Below are 25,088 nucleotides of genomic sequence, written 5' to 3' on the forward strand. Positions count from 1 at the left end.
AATTCAGCTTTCTAAAGTGGGAGAAATGTGTGCATGTAAAACTAAATTAAATAATAGTAGTTCAGTATTAATGAATAGCTACAATCTACATTTCATTCACGAAAATGTAATAAAAATATACATACTTACTAGAATTATTACGAATTCTTGAAAAAGATTACGATAAAATTCGTATGATTCTCAGTGTTCTGTATATATATTCTATCTATTTATGATATTTTATGTATATTTTGCATCAGCTACAGCGATTCCATTGATTGATTTCTTAGAAGCCATATTTTATTTGAAAATGTGCAGCAGTTGCACTGTATCAACAAAACGTTCAAAAATAGTAAATGACGCAGTATTCCAAAGATATAATATTATGAACCACATTAAGAACAAAGTATTTATTTCATACTTTAGTTACCAAAATCCTCTTGTATCATTTAAATGAAAACGTACGCTCCGACTCTGAAAAAATCTATGTATTGTATACAAATAAAATGTAAAATAATTATCAAACTTCGTATCACTGTTATCATTATAAAACCTACAATTACCCCCTTCCCGAAATTTTACATTCACCTCATTATCTTGAAGCCAAATTTTTTGGAGGTTTCACTTCTCCCACGTGTGCATATGTTTTATTTCTAACAGAAAATATACGTATAATATCATGACATAATGTGAAGGATAAAAATGTTCTTACCGATCCTCCTTTTTTACCTTACTCTACTTAACGCTTTGCTTCATACTAACATAAATTTTTCAAAAATTCTGGAAGTTATTGATACCCGTTTTTCGAGTCGAGTTAAATCGAGTTTTAATCAGATCTTCACGTTTTAAGATCCTAGGAAGCTTCTCTGACTATTCCCACAATGGTGTCCGTACGTATGCGTGTTTTCTTTACTGAGGGGAAAAATATTTTTACATATCAAATGATCGTGGTCGTATTGATCTCGTATGTCGGGCTTGGTTTGAAGTCCAATACCAACTTTGTCCCAAGTGGTTGTGTATCGAGGGCATTAAAAAATATATGTTTCGCATCTTCGATTGCGTCTGTGCAGTTTGGGCAATCTGAGGAGTCCTCGTGTTTAAATCTGTGGAGGTACTGTCTATAACATCCGTGGCCAGAGATCATCTGGGCACGACCCACAAGGCGTAGGTGAAACTGCCATGTGGCGCGTCACCAGGTTTCGGATTGGGGAATGCCCGAGGTATGAGGATAATTGACATAATGTGAAGGATAAAAATTTTCTTACCGATCCTCCCTTTTTTACCTTGCTTTACGTTTTGCTTCATACGGTATAGTTTTTTAACTTCTTAAAACGTAACTTTGCGATAATGGGTAGGGGTGATGTGCAAAATAACTGCAAGAGGCCTACTTAGTGGAATACCAATAAGTGAAAAGTTGACAGTCGTGGCGTTGCAGTGCAGTTGCAGTTTTTAGTGAAATAGCTCCGCAGCTGTACTCTTGCAAGATCCCTTTAGTTGTTTTGGCTCTGCACGCATTCAGCCAACCTAGGTCATCATTATCATTTATCTGTCACTGCAAAGAGCATGTAAGTATTAAGTAGTGTCTCACTGTGCCATTGTCAGTTGTCACTGACAATGTTGGATTGTTGATTCGAAATAAATTAGTACCTAATGGCCAATGGGTAATTATTTGGGTATTTGAAATTCAAAAGGAGAGGAGTTGTGTAGTGTGTTGTGTTGTTGACTACCACAAAACGATAAAAAGTATTTTCGGTTTATTTATTTAGAATTTATTGGTATTTTATGAATGTGATTTCGAATGATAGATTTCTGTTTAAATAATTATTGTAGATAACAGTTCAGCGGCAGTTGAGTAGGTACCTAATAAATTTTGCTGAGTTTTCATCATATTTCAAACGTGCGCTATCTTTTTAATGTGCGATTGTTATTACACACTACAAAGTAATATAATACCAAGGAAATGTACTGTATAATAGTTTTCATGTAGTATGTTTGGATCCAAATATTACGTAGATCGAGATTTCGAGGATAATTTCGAGGTGAGTCAACAGTGATTTATTAGTAAAATGTATTGGGTTGGGTTTATTATGTGAAGTTTTGTTACTTAGTCATCATTTCTTGATGGAGATCGTTGTTATATTTATTATACGTAAAACAAAAAGTCAATAATAATCCGAACGCATTTCACTATAAAATAGTATTGCAGAAATAAATCGTAGCATGTTTCTTATCTATATCCGCAATAGCTATTATAATGTGCTTGTACTCATGTTTCGCCTTCGGTTTTTGAAAGTCTAAAAGTTTTTAAATATATGCTTATTAAAGCTGTAAGGGTTTCTATCTGTTATTTATAGAGTGTAGTTAGTGTACTTTCTAAATCCATACACTGATTTTGCATCACACCTTGTGAATGGAGCAACTGATAACTCCACTGCAATCCTGATTGTCAGTGGGTTGACCAAATTGACCTGACTTATTGACAGAATGTAAAAGAGACTACAAAAATAATAATAAGTATATAAGTATTCTTGTAAATTGTTGCATCTGCAAATTATTTTTGACACAATAACTAGATTTGTTGCCTGTTTTAATAGAAAACTTGTTTTAAATTTAAGTAAATTTTTGTACAAACTACTTACTTATACATTTCAAAATAAAAATAAATATTTCTTTCTTTCTAAATCTCTTCACTTACTATGTTATGGAGCCTGCCTGGTTGCTGAAAGGTGGAAATACTTGAATGTTTCACACAGCAATAACAATTGACATCCCTGACCTTCTTATTCATTCAAGTATCTGTGGGGTCAGTTATTAAAGAAGGTTTATATCTGCATTTAATTATGTAGGTACTAAAATAAGGATTTTTATAGCCATTTGTAAACAAATCCAATGTGCACATTTGGACCAGATAATATGTACTAGTGTAGTTACCGTAGGTGCTTTTACAAATAAATATCCATTTATTTTACTAACTGACCTAAAAGACCTGCGCTCACTCCCACATATGGTGGCCATCTGACAACCCCTAAAATGAGCGGCCGCAACAGGTGGGAACAGCTACAATGTTTTTCAAATATCTCATTATTTTGAAGGAAAGCCCAAGAATATTTTAATGAAATATGGATTCTACATAAAATTATCTTGAAATTGGTGTACTTAAAGCCGTCTTGACAGTACAAATGAGTAACTGTCAACTTTATTTTTTAAGGAATTTAAGGGATGAGACGGGCAGGACGTCCAGCTGATGGTAATTGATACACCCTGGCCATTACAATGCAGAGCCACTCAGGATTCTTGAAAAACCCCAAAAATTCTGAGTGGCACTACAACTGAGCTCGTCACCTTGAGACATAAGATGTTAAGTCCCATTGCCCAGTAATTTCACTAGCTACGCCCTTCAGACCGAAACACAGTAATGCTTTCACATTACTGCTTCACGGTAGAAACAGGCGCCATTGTGGTACCCATAATCTAGTCGGCATCCTGTGCAAAGGAGGACTGGTCTATGTACATTAGGAGGAAAGAAAAATATTTGTGTATTTGTACTATTTTTAGTGTATTTTTTAAATAAAATTATTGCAATTAGCAAATTATGTTATTATTTACAGCTGAAACTCATGACATACAATTCTCAAAAACCATGTTGTAATACATAAATTGTTCACAAAGTCTATTTCCAAACATAGCACTTTATATGGCATACCCAAGCAGGTACAAAAAACATGGGACATTTGCCTAACTTTGTTAATTACTGAGAAAACATTAATAAACTAACACATGTGAGATTGGCACTAAAATACTTTACCTGTATAGTATTATGATGATTCAAGCTACTTACGAATTATGAAAAAATCTGAAGATGCCAGTGAAAGAGGTTATTCACCTAGGTGGCCATTTCTTTGCAAAAGAGTGTTTATTTTATTTTATTTTAACATAACATAAGTAGTACTAAGTACATAACCTACGACAACGATGTGTTTAACCGGTACTAGCCTAGGTGCCAACCAGCATTCAGTTTCATGATTTTTGGCTTGACTCACAAGTGACCCGCATCGGGTCTCTTCTATACCTAATTTTTTTGTGGTAAACTATTTAAATATTATTACTATCTCTTTTTCACTTATTGCAATATTATGTTTGGAAAAAAAATAAGATAGGAAGCAAGCTTAAAGGAAGGTGGGGCTTAGTATAAATATATAAAAGAAATATGCAGTGAATTTTGTGTTTGCCATTAACACAGTGAGAGTCATTAAGGTGTCAAAGTTTTGTGTTTTAGGAAGGATTATTTGATATAACAATGGCTGCGTACGAAATACACAATATTACGATTGTATAAATAGATTTTTCTCGAGATATTGTGTGAAGTTTAGTTAAAAATCTATTCGAAACAAAAAATTTTTTGCGCAAAATCCCCTTCGTCAATAACAAAATACGTTATTTTACCTCAATTTTGCATGAAATTTGAATGTTTACTATTTAAATACATCGTAGTTTTTATATATTATATCATATTATTACGCCAAAAAGAGTGAATCATGAAATTAATATGCTAAATAAGTAAAGATCGTAAAATAAATAAGCAAAAAGTAATTTCTGTCAATTTCATCTTTACATTTCGATGGAATTAATGAAAATGATCTCAGAGTCTAAACATCTAATTGCATATATATTCATTAAATAAAAAAGCAGGCTATAAACTTATGATTTTTTTAACATAATAATTAAAAGTAATACGTAGTAAGTAGTTAATATCGAGTGTGGCGCCCTCTTGCTAAATTGACAGCTTGTAATCGTCCGGGCATGCTATCGATGCTATTCTTTGTTGTTTCTTGTGGAATACGTTCCACAGCACAGCAATAACATTCCTTAGTTCCCTGTTGTTTTGCGGAGCGGGCTGCACTGATCTTACTCTTCGTTTTAGAACATCCCTAATGTGCTGTGACGAATCCCTACATCTTGAATATACGCTTCCACATTGCTAGAATGGTGAGCACTAGCGTTATCGTCTATGAAAATCAAATTCTCTCCAAGAACAGTTATTGCGGGTTGTACATAAGGCATTAGGACTTCTGATATGTGCCGGTGTACATTCAAGGTGACGTTTTCTATGAAGTCTAACTCCGTACTCTACAATGTATTATTCGCTGCCCAAAACATTACTGAGCCTTCACCATATTTTCAAAAAGCAAAATTCTGCGAAACGTTCCCCTTGCATTCGCAGTTCGCTTCGACGTCGGTCTTCACCATATAGTGATATTTTTGGCTTCATCCGAGAATAATACTAAGAACTACTAGAAGCTAAGTCTAGCAAGTCTGTGCTCGCGGAGTAATTTAGGCCCACGAGCTGGACGGCGAGAAGGCTCCTCCTTAAAGTATATAAGCTGGTTTGCACACCTCTCAATTCCTCTACAGTCTTTATGAGGTCATAAGAAGACTTGCGATTTCTCAATGCCTGGATCACCAGGAAACGGTCATCTCCAGGTTCTGTGCATGGTTTTCTTGCAGACCCAGGCCCTTTACTGATGGAACCAGTCTCTTGATATTATACCAAGTCCTCTGGATTGTTTATGGATGTTGGTTTATTTATGGATGTAGATTCCTTACTTGCTTATAATGGTCAAATTGAAAGTTCTTAGAAAATCAAATACTAATAAAAAATAATGAGTTATTAGTTTGATTATATCTCTTCAAAATAGTGTCCATTCACATCAATACATCGCTGCATCCTATGGATCCACTGAGAAAAGCACTATGCTTGGTAAAATGCCTGTTGAATGTTTTCCTCAAAGTGTATCTTTTATTTTCTGGAATTAATAAAAATCGCAAGGTGTGATGCATTTTTATTTATTCCAGAGCGTGGTCTTTTAGGATTTTTAGAACAAATTTTAATATCGCCTTCAAAAAATCAACAAACATCCTAGCATCTAAATAATAAGTGTAAAATTAAAAAGATGAATTTGATAAGCTTCTAAGAATAAATTTCGAATAATGTCAACGGTTGAAGCGGAAGTGTGTCGACTGTCGACATTCATTTATTCATTAATATTAACACTGAATGTGGATAAATCTAACTAACAGCTGCGCGTTTTTAATATAATAATAATAATATTAACACTGATCATGTTACAAGTATTGACTCGTGTTGCTCCAAAATGCTGTCTGCGGGACATTCTATCCAACATTTACTATAGCTGAACAAACGTAAATTTTATGTACACAAACTCACAATTAATTTGACATTGTCTTAAGAAAGACTACGCAACTAATGCAGCAGGAATCCTAAATTTCAATCTCACAAAATAATGTTCAATAGACAGCCCTAATCCTATAATTGCCTCAACTTCTGCTTAAAAGTAAGTAAATACCAAAAATCCTTAAAATACATATTTTGAAGCTATTCCATCATCTCCCTCTACTCTTGGGTGTGTCTGATTGTCTGTAATAATAAGAATATCTCATTTGAATATTATGTATTTACTAACATTTACACAAGAGTTGTTAATAAATGTTGTCTATTGGTGTAAATGTCGTATCGAGTACACAAACGTGTGTGTGTCACAGAGCGAGCGGGTGCGGCACCGCTACCATTGGAATATGGCGAATACGGCGTACATTGCCGTAGCTGGCGCCCTGGTGCTGCTAATCGTGCTGCTGTGCTGCTGTCGGCGCCGCAGAAACCGCGGCCAGGTGCTATCGCGTACGTTACATTCTTCCTGTATTTTATTGGAATCGTTTTGTAAATGTGTAAGTCCTTCACCCTGAACTCTTGACTACAGAATATCTCTGACAAATGCACTTCCAAATTCAAATTTGGAATTTTACGTACCTTGATTTTCGCGCGGTAAGTTTAATATATTTGGTTTTATGACTATTTAACAATAAGCTATTGACGCTAAACCAGTACACGATGTCAGATAGAGCATTGTTTACTTCGTATAAAACTTGGCTTCTTTTCACTTTGAATTTGAGCGAAATGTCATGAACGCAAACAATATTACCATCTGTTTTTTTTTCTACAAGGTTAGGTAAAACATTTAATAAATTAGGAAGAGGAAGGGTCCAAGAATAGACCCTTGTGGTACCCCCATACCGAGATGAGTCCCATGAGTTCACCTGCCATTCACATCGACCCTCATAATCCACGGCAATTCCATGTGTGATCCCGCCGATTGTGATGCCTGCCTCTGGCCTCGTTTAACATCTTTGGTGTTGTTTGTTTTTCTTTTGTTATATATGGCGATAAGGACAACATCAACATGATAGCTGGGTTTATATTAGTATTATATATGAGGTATTTACCTATGAAATTGCCGTTTTCCATGAAATAGGTTAACGCCCCTTTTTCTTTATATATTTTTTAATCAAAGTCATTATTACCCATACAATGAATGAATTTTTCAAAATAGTGGTAGCCTATTTTTGCGTTATTCAAAAAATCAGCTGGACGGGAGGCAACGAATCCTTCAAAGGCATTTGGAACTGCCTTTCTGTTATTGATATTTTCTCCCCGCCAAGAAAATATCCAAATTGTGTAAAGACGACGTTATAAAAATAAATTGAACTTAGAATTCTTAGCGAAAAAAAGAAAAAACTGGACTTGAAATAGCCGGTGCAGCAGAACGGCAATTTCATTGGTAAAAACCTAATAATATGAAAATAATTTTTCTATGTAATTTCACTACACTGGGGTGCCACTATTCCTCAACGTTCCGGCTTGTTCATTCCCTGTCTGTGTTCCATAGCACATCAGTAACTTTCGTATTGCAATTCCTTACTATGTCCTGTTTCGTCAAGCTTTCATGTTCATGTCCATTGAATAATATTAACATTATATTAAAATAAACTACACTAAAGTGAGCCCTATATCCGTTACCCACCAAATTGGATGCTTGACTCAGGCACACGCGCCCGGCACAGTGCCCACGCCCGTTCGTTTAACACGCCTCTTTTAAACGTAAGCTCTAATAAAGACCATGAACAATAGAATATGATCACACAGCTCCGGTAGTCCAGACCACGGTCACCAGCAGCCAGCCGGCTCCGTATCCGCAGCAGCAGTACGCGCCGCAGTATCCAGGTGAGTCTGACGTCAGCTACTATCGTTTATAAACATCATTTGCAGAAAAAAACGGGCGATTTAATTTTTTCCGTCCCTTTAGAAAATACAATTTTGGTAAAAGAGGTTTTAATCATTTGAGTCATAATACTGGCACATATACGAAGTGTTGTGCATAAAATAGATTATTCCAAATTCAAATTTAAGAAATAGTCGGACTTTAACAAAAAATGCAGTTTACAGTCTAGCAAAACTCTAATAAAAAAGCGATTGTATGAAACATGCAGTCATTGATAGATTGACAGATGACGGCTGTAATATTGTTAAAAACGGAGAGCCTGGCCAGCGAGCTGTGGCAGACAATATATCATGCAGTCGCCGTCCAGCCTGTGGCCCTAAATTACTCCGCGAGCACAGATTTGCTAGACTTAGCTTCGCTCGAAATAGTGCGAACTCAAGAGGAGAATATTATTCTCGGAGGAAGCCAGAATATCACAATATGGTAAGGATCGAGGTCGGTGATTACTGCGAAGGCAAGGGGAATGTTTCGCAAAAAATTGCTTTGAAGAAATAACCCCTTATGGTGGAGGCGCAGTTATGTTTTGGGCAGCGATTAAAGTATTGGACCGTACGAAATTTAAGTCTTCATAGAAAACGTCACTTTGAATGCACACCGGCACATATCAGAAGTCGTAATTCCTTATGTACCACACGCATTAACCATTCTTGGAGAAAATTTGATTTTTATGGACTATAACGCTAGCGCTCACCATTGGCAATATGAAAGCGTATATTCGGTAGGGATTCGTCACAGCACATTTGGTATGTAGACCAGCGCTGAAGCCTTTGAAAATGATAAAAAGTGAAATAAAATTAGTAGGATGAAAACCCCATTGGAAACGGAAGAGGCTATAACAAAAATTAAAGGAAAAATAATTTACGGGCGATCTGAGGTCGGGAAGTGAAAAGGAGGGGTGTTTTAAGGTAAAAAACGGTGTATCGTCCTATGGAAAAAAGTTAAATGACCAAGTTGTACGTAATAAAGAGATCGACAACTTTTTTTTACAATTTTTGACATAACCTCAAAATTTTTGTGAAAAATTAAAAAAACCATGTTTTTAGTTTTATCTTTTTCAAAACTATTTGTTTTTCACGAAATTTGGTGAAACCTTTTTATGTCCCAAATACACCGTAATGTATTAAAATTGAAATATTTATTTTTCCACCTTATTTTGACTCAAATATCGAAAAAGAACCCTTATTTTCAATTGAAAATTCACGCGTCAAAATATCAGCTTCCTAAAAAATTCTGTTTTCTGTTCGTCACCTTTGACATTTGACTTTTTTCCATAGGATTGTAGTTTTGCCGAAAATGTTTACTTTAAAACAACCCCCCTTTTCAACTTTCTGACCTCAGATCGCCCGTAATTTATTTTTCCATTAATTTTTGTTATATTCTCTTCCATTTCCAATGGGTTTCATCCTACTAATTTTTTTTTTGGTTTTAATTATCGATACTGGTCTAAAACGAAGAGTCAGATCGGTGCAACCCACTCTGCAATACATCAGGGAGTTTTCTATGTTTCCGTTCAGTTGAGCGCGCGCTTTCGACGCGCATAGACATATTTTAGGGTTCATCTAGTTCGTCCGGAAATCGTGCGACATGGAAACCGAAGCTTTTAATACGAAATTATTAATTGATGAAATAGAGAAACGTGCTGCGATTTGGGACATGACAAGTAGCGATTATTCAGATAGGAATTTAAGAAGACGGGCATGGAAATAAAGAAAAGAAGAAATTGTTTCTACGTCTATCTCCGACAAATGTAGAACTCAAACTGAAACAGGGCGGCATGCATTTAACCCCTGACAAACGCGTACTATGTGAACACTATACAAAAATTTCACGTTCAACGTTGCGCGTTCAACGCGCGTTGAGCGCTTGTCATCTGAACGTGGCCTTAGAATTATGAAATAATCTGATGCCATTGAAACAAGCAAAATATAATGACGTTTACAGTACCTTTTTGATTTTATTGAAGATAAACTTCTGTGACTATTATACGTTTTGCGCCCACAACGACATCGAAAAATAAAAGTTTTCAGAAATAAAGATTCCGGTTGAATAATTAATTCGTCTAATATCGCGTACCTTTTATCGCCACCTTAAGACTTTTTTCATAATTATTAATTTTTCGTAATCCTGTTCTATGAGTGTAACTGCGCCCGCCCGCAGTCAACTCGTGCTGATCATGGTGTTCTCGACTCTGTTCCAGTAGTGACGCCGTACCCGACGCAGAATACCAGCATGCCGTACCCTGCGCCCGCGCAGTACGCTGCCCCTGCGCCTTACCCTGCGCCCGCGCCGTACCCCGTCACGGCGTACCCTGTGGACAGCTCGTACCACAGCGCTTCTCCAGCCCCATACCCGGCCGCCCCGTACCCCGCCGCGCCGTACCCCACATCGTCGTACCCATCGGCGCCGAGTGCACCTGAAGCGAGTGGTATGAACTATAATACTTATTTAATGAAAGGTACCAATCACACCAATTATTGATTTTTGACTTTCTTACTGAAGAAAATCCAAAGAGGAGGATTCACATAAGTAGAGGTGAATGAATTGAAGGAGCTTTTGTTGATTTAGCTGTTCTGGTGTCCTTTCTACATTGAATGATAAATATTAAAATGTTCTGGATAGGTATATATTGCCGCATTCACTATGGATGTGGTGGCACCACTCCTCACTACAAGAGGGAGCTGATATTAATAATAAGCTAATATAATTATTATCATTACTACAATATGGACATCGTTTCCAAAATTCTCGTAGAGTAAACGTAAACAAAGTTGCGTAGAGATGCAGGGTCTCTATGCATCTTCTGCCGAGGAGTGCTCGGAAGACTTGTTCACGCTCACTCTGCATCACGTGGTAGTGGTCGGGGTGATGTTCTTAATTCGTCATTTATTAAACTGAGTTATTTATCGATGAAGGCCTTCGTGGACGGCGGTCGTTGTAGGGCGGCCGCATCAGTTCTGTTGACCCTTGTTGGTTATACTCATACAAGGCTGTTGTTCAACTCATCTCTATAAAACTATATATTGACACAGTATGACGTGCGCTGACATCGAGCACAATACTAATACCCATATAATCTCTACGATAACACGGAAAATACCGTTATTTCCAGAGTACGTACGTGTTACGTACCTATCTCGTTACGGTGGAGCTGAATGATAATAAGTAATCCGATGACTTGCAGGACTAAAATGAAGATTACCTAAAATATTTATCGAATTCGGTACAGCCGTTTTGCAGTCAACATGGAACTCATTTATTGCTCATCGATAAAAAATATGTACACTTATTAAATATTATGTAATTGATGATATTCAGCTTGTTATATTATTTTTAAGAGGAGTTAAATAAACTAACTGCTACCTTTAATACTTCTGTAAGAAGGTCTTTCCAGTCTCTATAGATCTTAATTAAGTAATTAAAAATTTATATTCTGTCCTATATCAGTATTGCTTGTGACTTCCAGATTTTAACTTTCTTTACAAAATCAAACACACTTTCAGCTACAAAAATAAAACTTGGACTGTAAAAATATTGTTTTAGGAGTATTCATCGACTTTAAAAAGCATTTGACACAGTAAGCCATCAGTTCTTAATAAAAAACTCGAAGGTATTGGGGTAACTACTGGTACAGCAATAAATATGTTTATATCATATTTAAGTAATAGATCTCAATTAGTAAAAATAAACGATACTCAAAGTCAGCCCTTGCCTATTACCTGTGGAATTCTACAAGGTTCAGTATAAGGGCCATTACTGTTCCTTATTTATGTAAACAACCATCCACGATATTGGTTTACATGGCCAAGTCATCCAATACGCGGTTGACTCATGTCTATTTCATTTTGGATCCTCGATTCATGACATTAGCTCACATGCGCAAGACAAGATGATCTCAATCGACTGTGAAGTGGTTCCAATATAACCTAACAATTGAAGTCTCAAAAACTTCTTTTGTTATCTTTAAAGCCCGAAACAAGAGTATCCCATCTCATTCTCTTCTTATCTTAAATGGCATAGCACTGCAGCAGAAGCAAGAAGAAAAATACCTTGGTATAAGAACAGATAGTAAGTTAACCTGGAAATCTCAAATCGACCATGTCACATTTATTATATTTAATGGAAGTACGGGGCAGCGACGCAAAATTTAAGTTAAAAGAATTACAATTAATACAAAACAAATTAATTAAAACACATTTCCAAGGCGCAATAATGACCATTACATACTAGTAAAGACTAAAACCCATTATGGAGTGAAGACAATTACCTATGAAGGTGCTATACTAACTATACATGGCCTATCTCCGGATATCAAAGATGCAGGCACTTTTAATTTATTCAATCTCCGTTTAGCCAAATGTACTGCAAATAACACTTCCCTTATTAAGTGTGCATATGCTTATAGTTAGTTTTATAGCTATGTTTATAAACGGATGATTCATAGATTATTATTTACAAATATTATTCTCATATAAGTGACAGTTGTAATCACTTCATAATGTGTCGTAACTCGTTATCGACCGCGACCGTTGTCGACACGAGCGGGTGACCGGAGCCGGATGTCACCATAAACACCCGGGGAACAGTGTGTCAGTATGACGAAACAAAAGTGTTTTGTGGGAGCTATTGCTTTCAATATTTTGTCTGTCTGTGTTCCGAATAAGCCGAGAAACACTTGACTGATTGATTTGATTTCACCAGATCACTTCGATGGTATTATTTTCAATGTGGTTGGCTATACTCTATGTGGTAATCAAACATGCTTTGCCAGTTGGGTTCGCACCAGAAGCACCTCGCACACCGGTCAGATATGAGGAGATCACTGAATCATTACTCACAGGTTCCGTCATCTCATCTTTTAATTTTTATTTCAATGAGACCAATCTCACCCTTTCAAACGAATATTGTATTTTAAAACAAGTAGTACAATAAACGGTGGAGATAGGAGATAACCGATATACAAAAAAATTGTTCCTCTTAGAACCGTGGAAAGAAATCTGTTGATTAGTTGTGTGTTTCGCCAACTCCAGCAGAGAGTTAATAAAACCATAGATTTCATAATCATGTTCATTGTTAGAGATATTGATTGTATCGGCTCGTAACGTGGACCACTCTTTAATAATATAAACATGAGTTGGGCTGCGCCCGCGCCATCTTAACGACATCAGCTGTGTCTATATTGTATAATATGTGTTATATTGTGTTGTTTGTTTGTTAAGCCTTCCCAGGAATGGCGGCGCCAGGCTGGCACCCGCGGGGTGTGTATTATTCTATACCTTAATTATTATTTAAAATGATTTCCACTTATAATGTGTGTCTATCTCGAATAATATATTGACTTAACATTATTGAAATCATTTGCAAACAAATCAGTGCGGTGTTTCCGGGACGATACGACAAGGGTACCTTCAAAAAAGCGCGTACACCTTAAAGGCCGGCAACGCTCCTGTGATTCTTCTGGTGTTGCAAGAGATTGTGGGTGGCGGTGATCACTTAACAACAGGTGACCCGTACGCTCGTTTGTCCTCCTATCACATAAAAAAAAAACAAGTTTTAAATGAACAAATCATTCATTGTAGCAAATTATTAATACCCTGCCTACGTCACATTATAGCGACAAAGGAATCAAATCAAATTATTAATTCTCCGCGTACTACATTATAATATTATATTATAATACATTTTTAGAAAAAAAAATTATGCTCTTTTACAACGAAATGAATTATCGTAAATGGTTTATCACTTTCTTTGAAACCACAGAGTGTGTTGAAATCATTTTGAATAACTATGTTGTTATCTACTGTGATTACTGGATTATTTGAGAGGAGATAAATGACGCCATGATGCTAATAAGCATCTTGTATTGTACTTGTAAAAATAGAGATAGAGATATAATTTACTAATAGACAAACACTCTCCTCATTACGTGAGACTACATTTAAAATCTTCATGTGTGCTAGTTTTACAGATGTGTTTGTGAGTTAGTGAAGTGTGTTGTATTTTACTTTTATACCCATGCTTTAAAACCTTTATTATAGATTCTGAAACAGTTGGCTTATTGCCAACATTAAAACACCCAATGTTCTAATAACCATTACATCATCCAAACGAGTGTTGTAATGTTGTACTGAATTTCATAACAACACCCCTATGTTTTTTTTTCGATCCCTTCATGCGCAATGAGTTACAACAGACAGCCACATTCTTATTGCTCGATGTGTGCTATCTGTAAATTTCAAAAAAGAACATTATCGTTTTTGCGCGCGTTCCACACTACCAGAACGCCGCGCGCCGTAAAAAAAAGTAGATTATTCGAATCCCCGCCATTTTTCTTCGATATTTTTATTGTTTTGTTTACAAAAAATGAGCGATTCATTTTAAACGCTGAATATTCGAGTGAATTTTAATTATTGCACTATACAAAATCTAAATTACTACTAATATAAATAATTGTTTCATTAATACTTAGTTTATTTGTATATAATCAGTAATTAATGATATTAGATTACTACTAGGACTGGTGTTTTAATGTTAGCAGTAAGCTAACTGTTCCAGAATCTTTTAGAGGATTCATATTCTGGGTGTAGATAAAGTCTTGTATGCAACTGTTGATAATTAGGTGTGTGATAAATCCACATTCGTGTTTTAATACCCTTATTACACAACAGTTGCATAAATAACTATTATACAATCCCTTGATAAACGGCGTCATATTCACGCATAAAATATTATCTCATCATCTAACACATATTTTCTTAAATGATTATAATCTTAAGAAAATAGAGTGTTAACTGCGTATATAAAATGTAACATTTTAGTGCATTTTATGTTATACGATAATAAACATCAGGAAAGTAGTATTGAAGAATCAATATATACCTGTGAAATATTTCTTTAGTTGGATTGTTGCTATATTATGTAACAACACAATCTAATACAGAACACGACACTATTATATTTCTTAATTAATATCCGTTGAAACACAAACAAAAGAATAACGATAAAAACACTAAAATTAAAAAGATGTTGATATTGCATACATATAGGGGGGCATTTTAAACAATTTAACTTAAGGACGCGTTTACGAATCCGACAAAAATAAGATATTTTTATTTAACTAAATGAAACTAACAAAACTAAAAATTGCTACAAATAGATTACTTCTTTATCTCCAATTAGCGGGAAATTTTTGCTTTGAAATTTTGATATTTTATGTCGTAAAAACGATTATCCGTTACCTCTTCACATAAAATTGACGAAATGGGGCTTCATTCAGGATCAGTTTTCTGCTACTACTTACATAATTTTATCTCTAAAAAATTACGTAAGAAATGCAGATATAATATTTTCAAAAACACGGGAAATAAATTAGTGAAAATGTTATAAATAATCTCAGAAAAAAATATAAATGAATCGTCTAAAATTCGTATATTTTTCTGAAAAGCATGAGCTTTAAATTGTGGTATTAACGACACTATTATATTTTTTAATTAATATCCGTTAAAACACAAACAAAACAATAACGATAAAAACACTAAAATTAAAACGCGATCCAATTTGACAGAAGACTAATGGACACTAAACTGATTCAAAACGGTTTCATGTTCTTTATCTATTCCGTCTCTTTCTCACACCTAGGTTTTTATGTAAGGATTGATATGTCCCTTTCACACAGGTTTCGTCTATTAGGGTAGTATAATAAGTTTATGGTTTAACTAGAGATAGTACGTTGTATAGAGGGATGCTGTCTGATTCTGTACTGCAGCCATAGTATGAACAGATGGAACTTTACTAACTCAGCTGAGGGGGTTGTATTGTAGCGGAAAACTGTCAAAAGAATAATTGACGAAGTAATTCTAGTACTTGGCTCGCTAACAAGGCTATCTATAGCAAAAGTCCTGTTACTTTATTGAGCCAAGCTGAAGCGAAGCTGAGTGGAGCTCCCACCGGGTGACTCCAATTGATTTCTGTGTTAAATTGTTTCTCGGCCATTTCAGGACCTATTTTAAAAAAATTTGAACTCAGAAAGCTTTCGAAATTTTCTAGGCTATTGTCGAGACAGAATTTTGAATTTCGACTTGATTCAATTTACAAATTATTCTAAATTAGCACGCGCTATTTATATTTATTCAAAAATTATTGATTGATCAAATGTTGTTATTAAATTTAATTAAAAAAATATGTATATAAAAAATTATTAATAACGCGCAATCTGCCAATATTAAGTAATCGAAGTTCCAGTCGCTTCAAAGATTTAGTCAAACATATTACATAGACAGAAAGACAGAGAAACAACGTTATCCCAACAATTAAAAGATGTTTGATTCTGTATTACATATTTGAAACAATTTAACTTAAAATGTGTACTAAATATTACGTCAATGGATTTGCACAAATAAAACTTCGATACAAGTAAAGACTTATTATAAACTTTAAAATATAATAAATAATTACAAATTGAATTCAGATCAGTTGTTTGTGCTACTAACAGCTCAGGACGATCAGCTGATGATAATTGATATGCCCTGCCCATTACATTGCAGTGCCGCCCAGGATTCTTGAAAAATCCAAAAATTCTGAGCGGCGCCTCGTCACCTTGAGACATAAGATGTTAAGTCTCGTTTGCCCAGTAATTTCACTAGCTACGGCGCCCTTCTGACCGAAACACAATAATGTTTACACATTACTGCTTCACAGCAGAAAAAGGCACCACAATGTGGTACCCATAATCTAGCCGGTATCCTGTGCAGGGACTCCCACTGGTAGTATAATAATGAGTACGAGGGTATCGCGGGTGACTCAGAGCGGAAGATAACGTTGAGGATATGACGCTTGTCAACGAGTTGCTGTAACAACTAGTGGTGACGTCATCGTATGACTCCTGCGCAGTCCGCTCTGTATGTCACGGCAGTCAGACTAACTGCACCAGCTTGTTAGCTCCACTAGCATCCTACTTCACTTTTTGTACACTCATCCCTAGGCTGAGCAGACAATTTTTTTTATTTTTTTTTTATTTGGAAAACTGTGTTACAATAACTTAATTACTATACAATAGTGTGAACATTGATGCTCTTGAGAAGAATGAGTTTTGTTTATAATTTGTCGCGCAATGGGGTATATGTAAATATTTAGGATGCCTTGCGGAGATTCTGGGAATATTTAAATTTATGTTCGGGAAAAGATGTGGAGCGTCAATGTGACATTGTGCTATTTTTGTTACGAAAAGAATATCAGCTATTTTGCGTCTCTCGTGGAGTGGTAATATATGATATCTCTTGCATCTTGAGTCATAATCATTGTCGTATGTCTTGCACTTATATTCAAGGTATTTAACAAATCTGTGTTGGATTGATTCTAATCTGTTAATATATATATCATACTGAGGGTTCCAAATTTGTGTACAATACTCGAGTATGCTACGAACATATGTACAATACAACGTTTTTATAACCTTGATACTTGAGAATTGGTAACAGGATCTCTTGATAAATCCCATACACTGGTTAGGTCTATACAGGGAATTCTAATTGATTTGTTCTAAAACAATTAGGAAAATTTAAAAATAAAACTTGTAAAATCACTTGATTCTCAAGTGTGAGATGTTAAGTACTAACTTCTTAGAATAGTAAATGTTGTGTGCAGGGCCGGATTTAAACTTAATGCCGCCCCTGGGCACCGGAAAAAAATCCGCCCCAATACTGGAATTTTACTTATATTTATTGCAGAAACTATTAATGTTTTTATAATATAAAATATAATTATAAATTTTTACTAAACGTGCCAAAATTATAATTACAAACAATGGATAAACTGAACTTCTTGAATTATCAATTAAATCAAAAATTATTAAGTAACAGAATTAATTAATTATATTGAGCAATCTTGATAAGGCTAAAAAAAATTTTTTTCACTTCCAAAAGTTTGCCGCCCTGGGCACTTGCCCCAACTGCCCCTAGTGTAAATTCACCGCTGGTTGTGTGTTTTCACACTTCTTTTTTATATCCTTCAATTCTATCTTTAAGTTCTGTCACACGACGTATTTGTCTAAATTTGCATGTTGTAGTTGCCTATAAATGGAATAGTATATAAACTTAGTATATAATATATAATAACTTATGTGTACTTCTGTTGGTGGTTCGAATAAATTAAAATAATAAATAAAACTAGTCTAGAGAGGCGCAGTAGTGACGTCACTACAAGGATCTGTCTATAGGACGCTCTCGACCAGAATATTGGACGGCAGAACGTGTCGTTCACTCGCGGCTCGTCCTAAACAAGAACCGCTTCAACCAACAGTGCAAACCACAGACATAGATCCAAGTAGATAACGCAAATCCCTCCGTCTGTATGAAAACCAAGCGTGCCCTTTTTTTTGTACCAACTGTGACGTCGTTAAAAATGCCAGTGCATCGAGCCTAACGTTTAGCCACTCACCTCATCATTAGTTGACGTTTTCAGTACATCAATAATCGGCATTGCTTATTACTAAAATCGGCAATGTATTATAAATCATAATAAAAAGTAAAATAAAAGCGTCAAAGGAAGAGTATTGCTCCTCTTTTTGCCCTCTTTTTGACACGCTAAGTAGATACACTCGCGGCATCTATTTGGATCCAAGTCTGTGGTTCAACCTTTAAAAGTGAAAACAAACTACAACATATGCGTATTGAGAGTGTGCAAAGACGCTTTATATATCATATATCTTATAATGACTTAGCGAAAAATCACTCAAGCTACCAAAAAAGGCTAAAACATTACGGTGTGTTCCCACTGGCGGATAGAAGGATAGTGTTAGATCTTTTGTTTTTACACAATATTTTTAGCGGTTAAATAGATTGTCCATACTTGCTATCCAAATTCAAAATAAACGTTCCTCCAAAATTAATAAGAAAAAATGCCTATTCGTTGTTTGTAGTACCACAATCTAGGACTAATCTGGGTCAAAACGCAACTATTTCTAGGCTCTGTAGGTCATATAACTCACTGGCCAAATCGCAGAACATTGATTTATTCATTCGCTGGCTCAATATAAAAAGATAATACTTAATTAACACATCTGACATAGAAACCTTGTTTGTTACTATTTTAAATTATATATTACAATATTTTTAGATTTTAGTTAATAAATTGTTAAAATTACTGTCCTATAAGCGTAGTAAAAATTATGAATGCTGTGGTAGCTTATAAGTGAATTAACTCTTATCCATTTTATTATTATATTTTAAGTTTAAGCATGTTAAGTGTGTAATTTGTTAGTTGCCCAAATATATAAATAATACATAAATATCGTTACGAATAATCACGTTCCATCATCATCAAATATTAACGTCTGCGGCCTAAAGGTGAAGTCATTGCTGTTATCAGACCGAGCTGTCATTTGAGTCTTATACTAATCTGCTCTCAGCAGCAGGTCGGGGACACCATCAGCCGCTCACGTGGGTGACTCACATAACAATTTGACTCCTTGTTTCTGCCGCGGCCCTCCTGCCTACTAGACATATTGTCTCAAAAGGAACTTGGGGTTAGGTGCCAGAGTCGTTCCTTCCTATTTATGTTTAACTACTCAATATGGCGTACGGCAAGTACTGTTACGTTCCCGCGTAATATTTTGTAAACTTTTGTAGAGAGTGTTCGAATCTACCTATTCAAAACAATACCTACAATATTCGTCTTCATTCTTTTATAACTTCAAAGCGAAATAGCACTTCGCTATAACGCTTTAAAACCAGAAATCGATTGGGTTATGGTTTTTAATATTAGTAAATGGTCTAGATTGTTTAATATTTTTTTCTTTTTTCTCTTATTGTGATAGTTTATATTAAGTAGATAGTTGTGTATTAAATTTTATTTTAAGCATAGTAATAATTTTCATTTAGACGGAGTTTGACGGGCCTTCTGAAAACCAGTGTTTCTGTTTATAACTGCAACAAATGCTCATGAAGGGTCCTATTCGGCATAATTCCAATATACACGCTATAGTTAAGTTCAAAATTGTATCTTTTTGTGATTATGTCGAATAAAGAATGTCTATATTTTAAGTGTTTTTATTTAATTTCAGCGCTGCCGCCGTCGTACGACCAGGCTGTCAACAAGCAGGCGAACATCTACCATTAATTAAATAATGACCTCACACTGATGATACCAACGACGGGGTAATTATTAGCTGAACACCAATGTTGGAAGTTAAGAACGGCGATAGATCATAGAAGTAACGCCACCTGTAATCCTGTTGCTTATCCGCGCGACTAGTTCTATTTATGTGTGCACGACATTTCAACGAGAACATCGACCATAACCATAGAGCAACACGGAAAACCGGCGGAGCGGAGGGGAGTAGCCATACGCAGGAGTTCTCTCTGAAGTACAAGTCCACGCGGTCCTATGCATATTATAAAACTAGTTGCAAACGGTTGGCAAATTTGTGTCGTAAATCGTCGTCGACAAAAATACCAAATTGTTCAGTTTAATGCGGCAAAAAGACATCTGCCACGTCAAATTTACATAGAGATGGCGTAAGCTATTAAATGAAAATAATTATTAACCATATTATTATTTAGAATTTTTTTTAAATTGAAATTTACAATATAAATGATCGAGTTGTTTCCGATTCCTTTACAAACACTGGATGCTCGCCCTCGTACATTACGCGTCGAGTCGAGCGACTGAACCGAGTTGTCCTGTGTCACCGAGCGATAGTGTTGTTACTCGCTATCGGTTCGATATCGAAAAAAATTGAAAGGAGTCTAAGCATCAGTTACCATTTCACATGAAAATGTTTTTAGAAATAATAATTTGGAACTGACAATATTAAAAATTAACAAAAATATACTGGTACAAGAATTCATTTCATAATGTTTTAATATTCACAAAATTGTCATTTGTTCACAAAATTAATCCATTTGAAAACGTATTAAGTTTATATGTATTATTATTGTTATAGTAGAAACTATGAACCAAAATAACATCGGAGTCAAAAAATAATAATACAATCTAGTACTGTAAACTAAACATTACATAAACTCATGCACTAAATATAAAAACTCAATGTACTTACTCAAGACAATCTACTATAATTATTGGTGTAGATTGTAAAACAATATACTTAAGCGTAAATCACCTAGAGTGATCCATTTCCGAATTGTGAAAACAGTATTAATTGGACTGTTATTGAAATAAATAACGTCCTATATTATTTTAATATTCACTTCAGTGTTCATTTTAAACCTAATTATCTCACCGATTCTAGGTTTTATCGATAATTTTTATCGACAGTTGCTGCAGCCATCCCTTTACACAGGTTGTCATGTAGTTGCGTCGTTTCATTACTCTGTTATGACACAGAATGTATCTATGTGTTTGTAAATTGTTAGTGTACTGTTGTAATTGTTACGTACGAGCTTCGAAGTGATAAAGGATTGTTTCCGTGTGGGAGTCTGAAACTGTACGCGACGTATTTTCCCCACCAGTAAAAAATTACAGTTATACGCACCTAGGGGGAGAAGTAGGTCATTCTCACCCGCGGAATATTGACAATCGCGGTTGGAAATGTCCTACTTATCTCAAGTGGTGCATGTACATGGATGAAAAAGTCGTCTTGCCGGGAGACAATCCGCCACTTTTGTCCTTCGTACCAGGGACTAAAAGCGAGCTTTTCTTCAAAGTGGAAAAGAAGCATAATATGTTTGTGATTATTATGTTTTAACGCGATCATTTCGGATCCATTACGCGGAATCGAATAATTCATAGTAAATGCTTGCTCACAAAATATTTTATGAGGTTATTTTATTTTTGTGACCTAATTAATCTAAAGAAGTATTTTAAAGCATTTTTAATATGTTTAAATAAAAGTGTGACCCAACATACACTAAAACTACAACATAAGACCAGCCAATAAATAATTGTTCTTTATGTTATGTTTTTAAAGTGATAACCCTCACTTCTGAGATTAATAACACAAATAAAATATTCACGGAACGCGAGAGGTCGCGGGTTCGAGTCCCGCATCGTTTATTAATTTTGTTTTCAAATTTTACTTGTGTAAATAAATGTTCTATTAAACGAACAGTTTACGTCGGAGATTATTTTTGTTTTAACGCTAAAGGGAATCGATTTAAGTTTAGTTTTTTTAATGTGTCATATAGTCATGATATTATTATTATTATCCAAGTTTATACATTGAGTTTGTCCTCATTGGCTTGTTTACTTCTGTTCTATTCATTTTGTCGGATTTTTACTTAAGAGCCTGTCTAGTGCCTTGAATAATTCCTGAAATTTTTATATCTTAATATGTTGGCCTAGTTGCATCGTTTTCTCCAATATGATTTTAAATTGATCAACAACTGTAACAAGATTAAAAAGAAATTTATCTGTAACTGTTACCTAAATTTAAAAGTTTTATACAATCTGTATTGTTGTTGTAACATTTACAAGAAAGTATGTTCACTTATTCGATTGATATCTCCACTGATTGAAAAAAAAAATTTGGAGATAATCCAATTGCTTATGGACGGTTTTGTGTGCTTGCTATTTAGCCGGTATGGGAGTGAAAAAAAGGACCGCGCGGTTGAGATACGTCCATGTATTTTGAATCTGTGTTGGATGTAATTTTTCTCTGAACCATCATCGTGTATCAATTGTATACTCGTAGGCTAGTATAGTTAGTTCTAATAAGTGGTCACTGTCAGAGCTGGTTCGGCCAGTGACCACTTGACTGCCATCTATTGTAACAAAATATTTAATTTTAATAATAGATTGTAATAAAAAAATACAAAGTACACATGTCAGAAGTGAAACCTGCACTGTGCATGAAACTCTCTAAACTGCATATGAAGTCCTGGTACATGGTGAAATCATATGGATTTCAACCGCTATGAAATGCATGACTATCACCACTACCATATTTTTATTCTCCTGGTGTCTATGTAGTAATATGTCGAGCGCATGACTTCAGAATATATTAAGGTATACTCGCGTCATATACAAGACAATGTCTTCAAATATGATCGCCTGGTACCAAAACAATGTAAAATGCTCCCTATCTCATTTTTGCCCACGTTAAATCTTATGAATTTATGTGTCTGTCTCTTTCTACTGTCGCGCTTTTTCGTTTCATCGACGCTCAAATTGCAGCGATGCTAAAGGAGTTTTCACTCCAAAAAGGCACGATCAGCAGTGATCACTTGCCGTCCCAATCAAAAGAAGTAGAAACACAAAGCTATCAACTGTTCTGTTACAATAAATGATAAAGGTATGTACAGCTCAATATGTCGATTTTATCTTCCGTAGAATGTTGTAATAAATGTATACTATGAGACTTGTCTGTTGTGATATATATTTTTATGATTAATTAAACCACTTGTGCTTTCTGTTATAGAATTTATACAAACATAAGTTATTATTTTAACAGATCCAGAATTTCTTGAGCATATAACGTAAAACATTAGGAATTCAGATCTCATATAAATCCAGTAGCGATTGTAACCTCACCACTGTTAGATGACGGATTACTTGCAAATACAGGGTGTTAATAAAATCCTGTACTACATCTTAAGGTGTATATTGGTATTAAGCAGTGAGTACATTTAAATATCGATTTTCAGGAAATAATCACATTAAAAAGTGAAAAAAAAGAGTTATATCGAATCCAATTATAAAAGTTTGCACACCTGCGGCCATTTTCATTTTTCCCCACCCACACACCCATTTCATTTACGCTACCTGCGAGGGATGCGGCGCGAGGCGAAATCCCCGCCTTATTCGATTAAGCTGCCGCTCAGCTGCTCTACGCCATTGGACCGAATTAAGGGCCATGAACCTTAGTTTACTGGTAGAATAAATAAGTCAGGGATTCTCAAGATTTTTGAAGCCATTTAATATAAAAAGTTCTTTTTACTGTTGCATTTAATCCAAGAGGTTTTCATTTTTTTTAGTGGTGTCTCCGCATTCTATTTCATATCCGTGTCTATTATGGTACAGGGATTTTTTTTTTATAACGATTAAGATTCTACGGGCTCTAAGGTCTATAATATTATTGAACAAAAACAATCAAGCATCGCTCGCACTCCTGTCTGTAGCGTTTAATACGAAAATTACGATAGTTATATATAGGTAATCTCCTCTATAACGCAGTAAAGTGCTTCCGCGTTATAGGATACGCGTTGCAGGGGCGATTCCTGTAAATAAAATATATGTTAAGTGAACGTCCGAATTATATGTGACATAGAGCGCACGTGTGCACACGAGGCGTTACATACGATATAAACCAAGTCTGCAGTAGCGTTATATTTATGTCATTAACACGAGTCTCTAACATTTTAATACTCTAAAAAGACAAAAACGCGTGTAATTATAACGTTACCTCTTCTTCAAGTACAATTACAAGCGAATTAGTTAAATTACTTTCTTTAAATGAAACCAAATACTGTAAAATGTATGTTATAAAATAATGTTATAATTGCACGGGTTTCAATTATTATTTAAAACATGTTTAATATTATATAAATCAAATGTTACTTGTAAGTCAGTTCCAACTCATATTATAATACCTAATTTGTCACATGTTCGTGTAGATAAAAATAAATAAATAAACAATACTATTAATATAATTGTTAACAATATATACGATCGCGTAAAAGTTAACTACGATTTGTATGGCGTAAATGATGTTTTCCTCTACTTTCACTAGATGGCGCACTTTTGACGTCATACAAATCGTAGTTAACTTTAACGCGATCCAATAGTTAAAAAATCTCACACTTGGCACTTTGATATCAACTTGTGTTGTGTCGCACGTGCGATTGTCAATCTGTCCGTGTGTCCAGGATAAACTCGCTGTCGTTAAATGTAAATTAAACAATGAGGTACTTCTGTAAATGTATCCATATTCCATGGTACCTTTGTAATTAGCATAAGTAATCTACTATATTATGTAAATAATTCCCTGATGATTTATACATTAATAAAAATTTGTTCAAATTA

The 25,088-nt window shown here is 35.0% G+C and overlaps 2 long non-coding RNA genes across 2 annotated transcripts; both read left to right on the forward strand.

The window, feature by feature from the left end:
- Positions 1–1,634: 1,634 nt before the first annotated feature.
- Positions 1,635–10,354, forward strand: LOC126973035 (uncharacterized). Its single transcript, XR_007731248.1, has 4 exons — positions 1,635–2,018; positions 6,541–6,676; positions 7,979–8,056; positions 10,312–10,354. It is a non-coding gene; the product is annotated as an uncharacterized LOC126973035 (long non-coding RNA).
- A 3-nt stretch (positions 10,355–10,357) lies between these two features.
- Positions 10,358–25,088, forward strand: LOC126973036 (uncharacterized). Its single transcript, XR_007731249.1, has 2 exons — positions 10,358–10,539; positions 20,170–25,088. It is a non-coding gene; the product is annotated as an uncharacterized LOC126973036 (long non-coding RNA).

This window comes from Leptidea sinapis, chromosome 28 (assembly GCF_905404315.1).
Source record: "Leptidea sinapis chromosome 28, ilLepSina1.1, whole genome shotgun sequence".
Classification (NCBI taxonomy): Eukaryota; Metazoa; Arthropoda; class Insecta; order Lepidoptera; family Pieridae; genus Leptidea; species Leptidea sinapis.